The sequence below is a fragment of the Dipodomys merriami genome, unplaced genomic scaffold, assembly GCF_024711535.1.
Source record: "Dipodomys merriami isolate MVZ:Mamm:240054 unplaced genomic scaffold, mDipMer1.0.p SCAF_350, whole genome shotgun sequence".
Lineage (NCBI taxonomy): Eukaryota > Metazoa > Chordata > Mammalia > Rodentia > Heteromyidae > Dipodomys > Dipodomys merriami.
In genome coordinates this window covers 708193-723434 of record NW_027205049.1, presented here as the reverse complement: position 1 = coordinate 723434, position 15242 = coordinate 708193, and the positions used below count along the sequence as shown (strand labels likewise).

Here is a 15242-nt window from a genome sequence, read left to right as displayed (position 1 = left end):
CTCCTTAGCAGGGAAGTTGCCATGAAGAGAAGGCAAAAGCAGAAGCTGTGCAATTCTATCCCCGGGAGAAATGGACACCACTCCATGGGGGACATGACAGAGGACCTTGATAGTCCCCGTATAGTCAGGGTCAATCACTCCCGGGAAAATTATTAATCCTCTCATTGTGGAGGAGGAGCGTCCTAAAACTATTCCTACAGTGCCTTCATCTAGGGGTCCTGTCATGTCTGTCTCCACAATCTGGACTCCCATCTGCTGTGTTAATACCCATCCGGAGGTGGCACAGAGGTCCAACCCTGCGGAGCCTGAGGTTGCTCTCTTTGGCTGGGGGGTTGTTGCGGGTGCTGTCCGGGAGCCAGAGTCTGAAATGCCCCGTAAATTTTCGGGCCCTGGGGACGAGGGCCCTCCTTCCCGTTTTTTGGCTCTGGTTCCAAATCAGCGTTTGGAGTAATTTGGGGGATAAAATGTCCATTGATGTCTCTAACTGACCTGCACTCGTTGACCCAATGCTTTCCCTTTTTACAACGAGGACACACTCCTGGAGTCCTTGGCGGCCTGGGTACGTTTTGCGCAGGACCACCATTTTTTGGGCACTGTTGTCTAAAATGTCCCAACTGACCACACCGGAAACACCCTTTTCCTTTACTATCTTTTGCGGCCCCGGCAGCTGACAAGACAGCAGCCGCCAGCCCCGCATTGGTCAGGGGGCCACCTACTTCTCTACAGGCTTTTAACCAAGCTTCTAGGCTTTGAGTTCTTACTGGGGTAATTGCCCTCTGACATTCCTTGGTGCTTTGTTCAAAAATGATTTGCAGTACAAATGGCATGGCTGTTTCCAGATTTCCTAACATCCGCTCGGCTGTCTCTAGCATACGGGCAACAAAATCAGAAAATGGCTCATTAGGGGCCTGCATGATTTTTGTTAGATTGCCAGCCATTTCTCCCTTGTTTGGGCGGGCCCGCCAGGACTTGTAAAAGATCTCGTTTACCTGGCGGTATACTTCAAAGGGATATCCTGTCTGGTCTACCGTGTAGGGTCCCTGCCCGAGAAGCATGTCCACCGTCCACTCCGGGTACCCATCATGGACATTTTGTCTATATTGGGCTTGAGCTTTATCTTGTACAATTGACCGAAAATCAAGGACCTGCCCGTGATTAAGGCAAGTACGGGCCACTTCAAACCAATCCATAGGTGTTATAGCATTAATAGTTAGCCTTCGAAGCAAGGCAGTGGTATAATTGGCCGTCACCCCATAAGTCCTGACTGCCTCAATTAAATCTTTTAACTGGGAGTAGGAAACCGGCTCAATAATTCTCTCATTGGTAATGGGATTCTCAAAGACTGGGAAAGCGGCTGCTAACCGCGACCAGGTGCTCCCTTTTATAAAGTGACTGCGCCCCGCCGGCGGGCAAGCCCGGGGGGCCGACGGGTGAGGGCCAGCTCCGTTTCCTCTTCCTGGCTGCTGCGGTACTCCTACCCTTAGGGGGCGCCACCCCCCATATCTGTCTGCCTCACACTCCGCCGCAGCCTCTTCTAACTCTTCACTATCAGCTAGATCGAGCTGTTCTCCCTCCTCCTGTAACATTTCTTCCTCTGAGTCACTCACAAGATCACTGCATTCTTGGTCCCGCCCTTCCACATGTAGGGCTGCGAACCGGTTTGCTTTTAAAGAAGGGCATAGGTGTCTCCTTGAGACCCCCTCCTCCCTAAGACCCTTCTCCTTTTGTGAGGGCTGCAGTCCCTCCTGCTTTAATTTTTTAGGATCCTTTTGTCTTTTTTCCCTTTTTCTTTTAGGCCTATTTTCCTCCCCATTACTGGATGCTGACTCTGATAGACTATCCTGATGCTGTGTTAGTACTTTGCATCCTTCCTGGATTAAATCAAACCCTCCCTCCTCGAGGCAAGTGCGCACCATCAAAAAGACAAGCCACAAAGGAAGAAGCAATGCAAGCAACCAATAAATATCTAAATCTACAGTGAACAGCATACCGGGGGATACTTACGGACGTCCCCTCTCCGCGTGTTGAGTTCTGGCTCCGGTTCGGCCTCTCGCGCGGGTCCCGGGTTTCGGCACCACTTTGCGGCGCCGCCTTCTCGACCAGCGAGGAAGAACGAACACCACACCAGGAGTCTTCTCAGATCACGCTTTATTGGAGAGCCTTTTAGTTGATGGGAGAGCTTGAGCACGAGAGAGAGTGCACCCGAAACATGGCCACTTATATAGGGAATAGGAACACGGGTCTTTCTATTATTGCTCGTCTGCCTTTCACCATCACCAGGTGCCACAGGATTGGCTGGGGACTCTACGTGGCTCGCGCATGCGCAAAGCCCAGGACCCACCGTCCTGCCAAGCACCGCCTGAAATGGAGTGGTTACCTCAAAGCTGCAAGGGAGTGGGCGCCATCTTGTAATGGCGTTTACCCTGACTCCCTACAAGAAATGATATTGCCAGAAGTACAAGACTCAGTTAGAAATCAAATTTCGGATAGATAGGTATCAAGAATGAGAAGACCAGGAAACTAAATGGATGGGAAACATATTACAGAAATATAGCAGAGAACATGCCGAACATCCAGAGAGATAGGCTCATTCAGAAAAGAGAAACCTTTAGAACACCAAACATAGAATTCTAGAACTGAACAAGCAACCACTACATAATAATCCATTAGAGGATCATTAAAAATCAAGGAAAGGATTCTTAAAGCTGCTACAGAGAAAAGACTGATTATTTATAAAGGATATACAGTGAGATAAATTACAGATTTTTTAGCTGATATGGCAAAAAGAGAGCCTGGCATGATATATGACAAACATTAAAGGTAAACATCTACCAATCGTTAATACGGGGCCAAGCCAAACTCCTTTACATTTAAAGGAAATATAAAAATATTTCATTACAAAGCAACTTAAAGCAATGTATCTCTACCAAATCAGCAGGATAGAAGTTAATCAAATATATCCTACATAGAGAAGATCAAGTAGAACATCAACTGATTATGTAAAATGCTCCCTATCAGAGAGAGTAGATGAAGCACAGCTCCTAACAGCAAATGTATAACATAGCAGGACTTATCAGGCAATTCTCAGTCTTAACTCTCTACATCAGTGGACTCAAATTTCCAAATAGAAGACATAGATTAAATAGTGGTATCAAAAAACATGTCGTATCCATCTAGCATCTACAAGAGACATATTTGATTGACAAAAACAAACACATACTGAAACTGAAAGGCTGGAAGGAAAATTTTCAAGCAAATAGAAACCATAAACAGGCTTCAGTAGAATTACTAACATAAGATAAAGTAGAATTAAATTAAAATTAGTAAAAGAGACATTACATATTGATAAAGACAACACTCTATTAGGAGGATACAATATGTCTAAACATCATCAACCAAATACTACTTAACCTAAAAACACATCTCAGCACATCATTGTCATCCATGAATGACCAACCATCCAGGAAAAACTCAACCAAGAAACTACAGACTTAAATTACTACATTGACCACCTAGCCCTAACAGACATCTACTGAATATACGACCATCATCAGAATATACATTCTTCACAGCAGCTCATGGAAGATTATCCAAAATAGAACATATCCTATGTCACTCAGAAATTCTGTCCAAATTGAAAGAAAAATTAATTGAATTCCCATATCTTGTCAGACTGTAACAGAATAAACTTAGAATTAAACAGCTAAAGCAAAAAAAATTGTAAAACCCATGAAGACTGAATAACACGTTGTTGAATGACCAGTGGGACACTGAAGGGATTAGAAAAGAACTGAAAGTTTCTGGAATTTAACAAAAATGAACACATAAAATACTAGTTTCTCTGGGACACAGGAAATGCAGTAGTAAGAGGAAAATGTATTGCTCTGAGTGCCTACTTCAAGCAATTGAGGAAATCTCAAATAAATATTTTAATTATGTACCTCAAACTCGTTGAAAACAGGAGCAAGCCCTAACCCAAAGCAGTAGACAGAAACAAATGTAAAAAAATCAGAAATAAATAAAGACAAAATAAAACATAGAAAGAATAAAAAAAACAGAGTTGGTTTTTTCAATAAATTAACAGACTTGACACAACCATACCAAGTCTGACTAAGAAGAGAACTTATATAGATAAGTAAATAAAAAGCCAGCAGATTGGGAGAAGATCTTTACTTGCTCTGCAACACACTATGTCCTCATATCTCAATATATTTAGAGCCCCAAAAGTTAACTCCCCTCAAATAAAAACATATCCTCAAAGAAATAACAACTCTCTTAATAAGTGGGCTAAAGATTTAAAGAGAGACTTCTCTGAAGAAGAAATATGCATGGCCAATAGAAGCATGAATAAATATGCAACATTTCTGGCCATAAAAGAAGTGCGAATCAAATCAACATTGAGCTGCCACCTCACCCCAGTTAGAGTGACCATTATGAAGAAAACTAAAAATAACAGATGCTGGGCTGGTCGGGATGTGACCAAAAAGGAACATTACTACAGTATTGGTGAAAATGTAAACTTGTTCAAATACTCTGTAAAGAAGTATGGAGGTTCCTCAATAGAGCTCCCTTATGAGCCAGCAATGAGGGATCAAGAAAATGTCATATACGTTCACAACAAAACTCTATGCTTCCATCAGAATGAATGGCATTGCCCCATTTGTAAGGAAATGGAATCACTTCGAAAATATAATAAGTCAAACAAGCAAGATCCAAAGAATCATAGGCCACTGATTTTCACTCCTTTGGAAACAATAGAATATGTCTACAATATTCACAATTGCTCAAAAGCAATATGCATATCACCATATAAAATGATGCTTATCGAAATGAGCTCCAAGAAATGTATACAAGATGATTGTATAGTGAGCTGTTTTGGGTTATTTATATTTAGTTTTGACCCTTTGGTTTATTCCTTGTACTCACTGTTTTTTATTTCTGTACGCTTTGTCTTATACATGTTTATCTGATTTGGATAAAGGGGAGAAAAATCACAGAAATGGTGGCACAAAGATTAACCAAAGCAAAAGTGATATACACTAGACACCATGTTAGAAATTAACTTTACAACTTTGGTGGAGTGGGATGTCAGGGTTGGGGGAAGCAGGAAAAATGGGGAAGTGTTAACACTTAAAAAAAATGTACTCATTACTTATGTAACTCTAATGAACCCTCTTTATATCACTTTCATAATAAAAAAAAATAAGAGGACTCACTCAAATAGAGAAAATTAGAGACAAAAATGAGACAACACAACAGATATAAGCAAAATTGAGACTGTTATAAGAGAGTACTTTGAAAACCTTATGCCAATAATCTGGAGAATCCTGGACAAATTGATGCTTTCCTATACTGAATCTGAAGCAAGAAGTAACACATAAGAATTAATGAATATTAAATGTCAATAAACCACTTCCCATTCCAGAAAAAGCTAGGATTCAATGAATTTACCATGAAATTAAGGCCTGCGGAGAACATACAATATGCAGGGCTAACTCTTCAATGGAATGGAAAAGGAAAGGGAATTATCAAACACATTCTATGAAGATAGAATTACACACTTCCCAAAATCACATAGGGACTCACCAAAGAAAGAGAATTCTTTGATAAGCATTAAAACAGATCTTCTTAATAAAATTAAGAGAAAAGAGAAAGTAATGCAGACTCAGCAATATAGATTTCATGGATTCATTCATGGTAGCTAAAAGGTGCCCACAAATCTACAAGTAAACAAGACAGATTCTACCTCATCCCAATTAGAATGGCCATTATCAAGAAAACTAGCAATAGAAAGTGCTGGCATGGATGTAACCAATTGGGAACTGTATTACACTGATGGTGGGAAACTAAACTTGTTCAACCACTGTGGAATGCAGTACGGAGTTTCCTGAAAAGACTAAACATACATCTCCCTTTAGACCCAGTAATTACCCTCATTGGCAGGAATCCAATAAATAACTAACAAGCTCACATGAAAACTACCAGCATAACCATGTTCTGGGCCCAGGCCCAGAGTTCAAGGACTGGAAAAAAAAAACTTACCACTGTTGTTATTTGTTTCTGCAAATATGAACTTTTGACATAGGATACCAAATCATTCTATTTGCAGTAGCTAGAATAGGACTTAAATGTAGTGGTTGATAAAATGGCTTCTTTGTTGAATGTTAGGAAAAGATGTAGGCCGTCCAAGAAAAGGGAGATTTTTGTTGTTGGTCGAGGGGCTTGAAGTATGGATTTGGACACTGTCCCTGAGCTCTTCAAGTCAAGGTGAGTGCTCCACCTTTTGAGCCACAGTGCCACCTCTGGTTTTCTTGTGGTAAAATGGAGATAAGAGTCTCAGGAACTTTCCTGCCTAACTTGGCTTTGAACCGCCATCCTCCGATCAAAGCTTCCTGAGTAGGTAAGATTACAGCTGTGAGCCACTGGCACCAGGCTAAAAATGGGGGATTTTTAGAAAAGAAAATCGACCTCATCACCTGTGTCTAAACCTAGATATCACTATTAGAACACTTCACCCTCTACTCATTTCATCAGACATTTTTAAATTTTCTCTTTTCCTTTATGTGGGAATACTGCAGTCAGTATTAACTCAGCTGTGGGACTGGATCAATTGTATGGTAATTGCTAGCCCCTACATCAAGAACTGTTAGATCAAAACTAATGAAGCCCTCATTTGGAATAATTATTTACTCTTTTTATTACAAATCTGTGCTTGATTACTTCCTAATGTGATGTTGGACCTCCTAACAGAGTGATGGCATTTTCTTTCTCTTCAGCCTTCTTCCACATGTTGTCAAATATTTAAGAATTCAAATATTTCCATTGATAATTCATTAAGCTGACCTCTAAGTAAATGTGCATTTCTGGAATTTGGTCTGCTGTCTTGTTCTTATATGCGCAGGCTTACTATGATTTATTTGTTCTGCAAGGAATTTTATTTTCCAATCTTTGTGTGACCAATTTTAGTTTCTCTGATCAGTTTTCCTGACCCTCTTTCTGGGGTCTCATTTCAGTCTGCCTCTTAAAAAATATATTAGTTATCATCTAAATAACTCTCAGCTTCTCTTTTTTTGCCTGACTTTAAGTAGGTTGTGATAGCAGACCTGATTGGCTGTACTAACTGGAATTTTTTTGTTTGTTTGGTTGTTTGATTTGTGTGTGTGTGTGTGTGTGTGTGTGTGTGTGTGTATGTGTGTGTATGTTTAGTTTTAGAGGTCTAGGATTACTATTCAAGGTAGTAGCGTCTCTGGGCCCCAGTGCTTCCCTGGCCTAGAGTCAACTGGTTTTTCCCTGAAAGATACAAAGAACTGGTGACTAAATTCCTGTTAAATTGTCTCAAAATGAGGCAATCTGGCATCCTTATAAAGCCATGAATAACTCTGTAGTAATCCACTTACAGAAATGGTCTATCAAGATGGCTTTTCAAGGTTGACTGTGAAAAATGTTCATTTTCAAGTAACCACCATAAAGCAGATCACATCCCTGGGAGCAGACTTTTGGAAGGGAGGTTCCGCATCCTTCCTTCTTCTATGATAGATCAAACCATAATATTCTGCAGTTGTGGCCATCCTGGAGCACATTTTCCCAAGAATATTCTGTAGTGTAAAAGAGGACCAGCTATCAAAATAATGGTGAAAATACTTTTCTATTTCAGACTGATTTATCTTGCTTATATCTGTTGTTATTTCCATTACTTCTAACTCATGGATAAATTATATTAGTATTAGACAACTGGCAAAGGATTAATGGCAAAGAATTACTTTCATATATCCAATATAATACACTTAACCCAGTTAAGGAAAATTAAATCTAACTGTAGAAACAATATCAGGAATATAAAAGAAGCCTCAATATGCATAATCTGGCCCACATGCACCATCATCTAATCAGAAATTCAGTCTCTCTATAATTATTTATTTGGTACAAAATCATAAAAATTTAATTAATAAATATGACTTTTAAGTATCATCTGAAGTACTCCTCATGCATGTAATTGTATATACTTGTATAAATGTCACCTCGACAGGAATTTAACATTCATGTAGAAATCAAATTTCCACAACTTAAACTAGATGAGAAGGGTCATTCCCTCGTGTATTGTGTGGTGTGAATTTTACCACAGTTCTGAATCCTTTCACCTAAAACCGAGTCATGTGCAATAATTTATTATTTGATGTTAAGATGAGTGTTAAGTGTAGAATACACTTTGAATTATTACATTAATTCATAGAAATAAAATAATAATGATAAATTATTTGTATAAATTCTAATGTTTCTCAGTTTTACAATTCATGAAATATATCATTAAAATTAGTTTCACTTTCTTCTTTTCTATAGCAGCTAAAATTAAAATTATATATTAAATATTCAATATTAAGAAATCAAAAATAAATACCATTATAATAATGATATATTATTTAACTGTGATTTGAATTATAGTGCTAACAAATTGTGATGTAAACAACATTTAATATTATTATGGATAATACTTTTTAAACTTACCAGCTTGTTATTTGTTACCTAATTGTGTCATTTGTTATTCTTGGTCCAAGTCATCCCTTCAACTTGCTTAATTTTCTATTTTATCTATATTGGTTTGCTGATTGTGCATTTTGTTTTCCCTTTTTAATTACTGACATGAGGCTGAAAATCTGTGTGCTAGTTTATTCCTTCCTATGTAAAAGTAAAATTTCTGGTCTCCACAGCTATTTTACTGCACTGTACTACAGTATTTCCCCCTTTCCTATGTCCTTTATTGCTGCTCTCATATATTTTATTTTTTATTTAAATTCTATTGTTAAGGTAAAGTACAGAGGGGTTATACTTACACAAGTAAGGCAAGGAATTCATTTCTTTTCTAACTTGTTACCCCTTCTCCAATTTTTTACCCTCTTCCCTCCCAACGCCCCCCCCCAAGATTAATTCCAACATATTGTCTTGTGAGTATGACAGTTGCATAGGTTACTCATTTGACCTTTGTCTCACCATTTTGTTTTTTCTCTTTCCATTCCCAAGTTCAAATCAACATATTTACAATACCCAGGGCATCAGATTAAAATACAGTGACTTCAGGCGATAAACCATAGGTGGGGAAAACACAAAAGGATAAAAACAAATCACGTAGTACATTAAGAACAACAAAAAGTTGTTCTTATAGAGTCATATGTACATAGCTATTGAGCTATTCTGCTCAACTATTAATATTATCCTTGATGTACACAATACTGTTCCCATATTACCCAGTAATCCCACTTCTGGGCATTTACCCTAGTGACCACAAACAAGGCCACTCTAAAGCTACCAGCCCAATTATGTTTATCACAGTAGTATTTACCCTAGTAAAGATATGGAATCATCCCAGATGCCCCTCAGCAGATGAATGGATCAAGAAAGTGAACACACACACACACACACACACACACACACACACACACACACACACACACACACACACACACACACACCAGAGAGATATACGTACATGTAATACTATGCTTTCATCAGAAAGAAAGGTACCATCTCATTTTTTAGGAAATGGAAGAACTTGGAAAAAATCATATTAAGTGAAGTAAACTAAACAAAGAAACATAGGTCCCGTGGTTTCCTTTATTTGCAATAATTAGTTTACACCAAGGATAATATCATGTATTTTAATTTGACATTTTGTTCTATATTGAGCATGCAACATTATGTTCATCTTATCCATTACTGAGGGAAGCACAACAAAAAGAGCAACCCCTACTCATAAGAACAACTCCTACTTACTTAGCTTCATTCATTTCTTTTTTTAGTTGTGAAAATACTGTACAGGGGGATTACAATTACACAGGCAAGATAATGAGTACATTTCTTAACAAGATTGTAGCCTCCTCCTTTGTTTCCCCTCCCCACCCCTTCCCATCTTCCCTCCGCCCCCCACCCAATCCTACCCGCTTCCCCCCACCACTAAAATTGTAAAGTTCGTTTTCGACATAACGACTTGTACATTTCATTGTTGCAATGGGTCCACCTGTATCCCTATTTAAACGATTTGTTTTTCCCCTACCCCTCCACAAATTATACCGACATCAAATACAGTGAAAGCAGGGGTTATACTGTGGGGAAGGGACATACAAACAACAATGAAATAGTCTTATAAATGTGTTAGAAACAATCGCATGAAAGAAAAAAAAAAAGAATACATATCTTAGGGTTCATTTCCCTAACATCACCTTATCTGACCTTTTCTGCTTGACTCAGACATATACTAGATATTGCAAATCAGGGAAACCATGTAAGGCCAGTGTTGTCTCCTGTATCCTCATGTTGTACATTACAACTCTATACTGATTCATTCTGTATATCTACTATCTTCAACATTGTGACCTAAATGTACCAACAATTCCACGTTGCTTTACTTGTTAAAAATTTCTCTCTTAATTTTTGATGTTGGTTTGTGTGTGTGTGTGTGTGTGTGTGTGTGTTTACAAAGATCAGCAGACTACATTTTTCTTCATTTCGAATACATCTTTCAGCCGGGCGCTGGTGGCTCACGCCTGTAATCCTAGCTACTCAGGAGGCTGAGATCTGAGGATCGCGGTTCAAAGCCAGCCCGGGCAGGAGCGACCGTGAGACTCCTATCTCCAATAAACCACCAGAAAACCGGAAGTGGCGCTGTAGCTCAAGTGGTAGAGTGCTCACCTTGAGCTGAAGAGCTGAGGGACAGCGCCCAGGCCCAGAGTTCAAGCCCCACGACAGACAAAAAAAAAAAAAAAAAAAAAAAAGAATACATCTTTCAGGTCATTGTAAGTTGTCTCTAATGGGAGAAGTCGCTTGCTATTTTAAGGATGAAACAGAAAAAGATATTTGTGCATGTACCACAGTTGCTTTATTAGTCTGTAGTTGAACACTGAACTTCGATTTATATCTTGGCTGTTGTTGTGAATGATGATTACAATGAACTGCACATATATTTAAGTTACGAATAGAGAAATAATCACTTGATTGTTGGGGCAGATTATATTTCAACTTTGGAGTTCTTTAGAAAGCTGCATATTACTTTCTACAAGGAGAATACTAACCTGCATTTTGTTGAAGAGTGTAGAAAATTTCCTTTTCTCCACACTCTCAGCATTATTACCTTTGTTAAAAGGTAATAAAGGGCAGGTTTTTATTCTTTTCAGTACTCCAGACTGGCCTTAGACTTAAATCCAACCTCCTAAATGCTTGGAGTTAAAAGCCTTTACCACCACACCTGATTCCTTTGATTTTTTTGATAAAAGTTACTGTTAGGTTTTTAAAATGAGGTAGCTGAGTAAGAACAGCACCACGCACGCAGTATTCAGGTACTGGGTAGGTTTATTCAGTAGACCTGCTGGGACCAGGCAAGGTTGGCACTCCACGTGGCTGGGAAAAGCCTGGGAAAGAGAGGGAGCTGGGAAAGAGAGAGGAAAGAGCTAGAAAAGAGTTAGAATAAAGCAGAGAGAGCTAGAAAAGAACAGAGAGAGAGCAGAGAGAGAGAATAGTGAGAGAGCAGAGAGAGCTAGAAAAGAACAGAGAGACAGAGGACAGAGAAGAGAGCTGAGAAAGAGCTAGAAAAGCAGAGAGAGCTTCTGGGCCTGGGCTAGGCCTTATCTAGGGTATGAGCAGAGAAAGGTGTGGGCACATCAAATTCAGATGTGACCTCTTCCAGGTGTCCCAGTTGCCAAACGCAGATACAAGGTGGAGACTTTGCTGTGAGGAGGGTGGAGTCTGCTCGCCATCCAGGAACGGACCTTACAGTTACAATAATTATGAAGTAGTATCATAGTAATTTTGAATTACATTTCTGTAATGACTTCTGCTCAAAAAGAATTAAACCAGCATAGAAGTGGTATTAAATAACTTTGTAAACCCACTGGAAATTTTCAGGGCTTTAAGGAGAACATGTCTATTCAGAACTTTTGTACACTTTTAATCAAGTTTCTTGTTAATATCATCTTTAATCTTTTAATACAAAATCAATAATTAATTCAAGATATTAGAAAGCAACAATATTAAGCAACTCCTAACATTTTCAATTTTAAATAACATGATATTGCTTAATCATTTTCTGTTTATGCTTGAGACTATATAACTCACTTTAGTCAGACCTTTTATAAGGCTGTATGCATTTTATTTATTTCACAATGATTGTTTTTTCCAAAGACTGCGTGTCTAATTTCCTTGTTTTCTTTCAGTCTCAAGTAGTTCAGATTTCAAAGGAAGAATAAATGGACAGAAGCAAACAAAAAATAATATAGTTCCCCTCATCTGATGATGCCTTTACAAGAATGAGGAAAGTGTTCATCCAAGAACCGATGATAGGACATCGAAAAGAGAATCCATTCTTTTAGGTCTTTCTTAACTTTGCAATGTACCTTAAATAATGTAAAACACAAAATAATGTTCAGATACTTTGAAGTTTTATCAGTTTTGCACATTTTCATATGAACTTCACCTCAGTCTACAACATTCCTTCATTATTTTGTCCCTGATATTTTTACACTGTCAAGACATAAGATAACCAGTTTGATTTACAGCATGAGAAATAATCCACCTGGCTTCCTTGGAAGAAGAGTATGGTCAATAGATAACATTACTTCTGTTTGCTCACTATATGCAATGGTTTCTGTAATACTTATCACATTCTTTTTAGTATTTAAAAAAAAAAACTGCTGGCTAAACTCAAAAGTCATTCATGGAAGTTTATGTTAAGTATTTCACAAGTTTTATTTTCCTTAATTCTTAAGATAACATTTTCTATAATGCTAATGTTATTACCATTTTAGTGTTGGGAAAAATTGTAATTAAAGGCAGTAAGTGCATGGCCCAAACACACACTGTGAGGAAGAAAATGAGTCAAAGTTTCCAAAAGTCTTTCAGCAATAAACAAAAGGTAGGTAAAATCTCTCCATTCTCTTACACTCTCAATTCAATATTCATATTGTCCAAGAAATAATACCATAGCAATTATTGCCCATGGTGATTGTTTTCTGTTACATTTTGTCTTCAACACAGACTATGTAGGTGACATTGGGTTATCATGCACAGAGCTGAGCTTATAAGAAAGACAAATATATTCTGTCCCATTTTTCCAGGTTCCAATTTATAAAGTACTAAACTTTTAAATATCATCACTTACTTTCTTAAGAATCCAAAAAAACGAAAAAAAAATTCACAAATAATCACTCCAAAATGCTTTAAAAGTAGGAGATGATAAAACAGGCCCCTGTGAAGTAAACTTTCTTCTACTTTTAAAATTACTCTGAAAGCCTTGTGCTGGTTGGTCACACCTGTAATCCTAACTACTCGGCATATTTACTCAGGAGCCAGAGATCTGTGGATAGCAGTGGAAGCCAATCAGGGCAAAATAAATTCATGAGATTATTTTTCAAAAATTTCAATGAGTTAGCAAAGGGCCAGGAATGGAGATGTAGCTCATATAGTAGCTCACCAATCTAGAGAGGAAAGGCCTAGCAAGACTTTGAAGCACTTTTTTCAAACTGTGAGCACACCAACATACATGCAAGTGCATGAGAACATGTGCACGTGCACACACACACATTCATTCAAAATACCTTGATATCAGTTTTTTGCATTAATTTCTTTGTTAGCCATATTGTATGAGTAAAATAAAGGAAATAAACTCTCCCATCTCAGAACATTTTCATACTTTTTTATTTTAAAAATACTGTACAGAGAGGTCACATTTACATGAGCATGTAATGAGTACATTTCTTAAAAAGGATTGTTACCTCCTCCTTTATTTTCCCTCTACCATCCCTTCCCTCCAACCTCTACAAGTAAACTCCCTTCCCCTCTTCCCCTGCCTAAATTGTAAAGTTCATTTTCCACCATAGTTTCTTGTGCATCTCATTGTTACAATGGGTCAACCTGAATCCCTACTTAAGCATTTTTTTTCCTTCCTCTTAACAAATTAGAGGAGCGTATATACAAGAGGTGGGCACACCAAATTCAAATACAGTGAAAACAGGGGTTATAGCATGAGGGAGGAACATATAAAGAAACAAAAAAACACAGAGACTGTTATAAGTACGTTCGAAACAATAGTAAGAAAAAAAAAACTTGTGTTCCTATTTGGGCGTTCATTTCCCTTAACATCATCTTATCTGGTCATATGTGCATAGATTTTGACCTTTTCTGCTTATCCCAAACATATATTAGTTATTAAAAATTAGGGAAACCCTGGGACCTATGTTTCTTTGGACCTGGCTTACTTCACTTAATTTTTTCCCAAGTTTTTCCATTTTCTAACAAATTGGGCGATGCCATTCTTTCTTATGGAGGCATAGAATTTCATTGGTACAAATAGCACATTTTCTTGATCTATTTATCTGATGAGGGGCATCGGGGTTGGTTCTATATCTTAGCTATCTTAAACAATGCTGCAATAAATATAATTGTGCTGATAGTTTTAGTACCGTCTTGTTTGTGATCTTTTGGGTAAATGCCCAAAAGTGGGATTCCTATGTCATAAGGGAGTTCTATGTGGAGTCTTTTGAGGAACCTCCATACTACTTTCCAATGTGGTTGAACAAGTTTACACTCCCACCAAGAGTGCAGTACAGTTCCCTTGTGGCCACATCCCCTCCACCATCTGTTGTTGTAAAAGTATGGAATGGTACAGGAATTTGCCTATCATCCTTGTGCAGGGGCCATTCAAATCTTCTCTGTATCGTTCTAATGTTAGAGTACGCCATGCTGAATGGAGCATAGAACATGATTTATATATAAAGTGTAATTGATTTTCTTAAACTAGACAATTCAACAAAAAGTAAGTATAAAAGAATTTTCATGAAATTTAAAGCCATGTACTTCTTACATAAGCACACATTTAAGAATAAAGTCAAGATTGACATGTCAAAAACAAAATAATTACAGATATTTGTTGTTCAAGAGATGTGTAGGAGGAGGAATTCAATTATTCTATACAAGGCTCCTGTCATAATGAACACTGCAGCAAGTGTTAAGTTTTGTTAAAAGTTTTAATGGTTTAAATATATTTAATTTGGGGAATTTGCTTATATATATATAATTTGGATTTATCTCTATATTATGATAAAAAAAACTGTTTGAATAATTGATTTATAATATATCCTAGTTTCATATACCAAATTACACTCAGAAAATGGGATATAACAATTAACTAAAGTAAGTCCTGGCAGAAAAAAATGGCACCCCTATACTATGTGACACCCAGTTCTGAGATATTTCATTATGCC

General features: G+C 37.8%; 1 non-coding gene across 1 annotated transcript; it reads right to left on the bottom strand.

Moving 5' to 3' along the window:
• Positions 1 to 14627: 14627 nt before the first annotated feature.
• On the bottom strand, positions 14628 to 14730 carry LOC138804012 (U6 spliceosomal RNA). The gene has a single exon (XR_011365127.1). It is a non-coding gene; the product is annotated as a U6 spliceosomal RNA (small nuclear RNA).
• Positions 14731 to 15242: the final 512 nt, after the last annotated feature.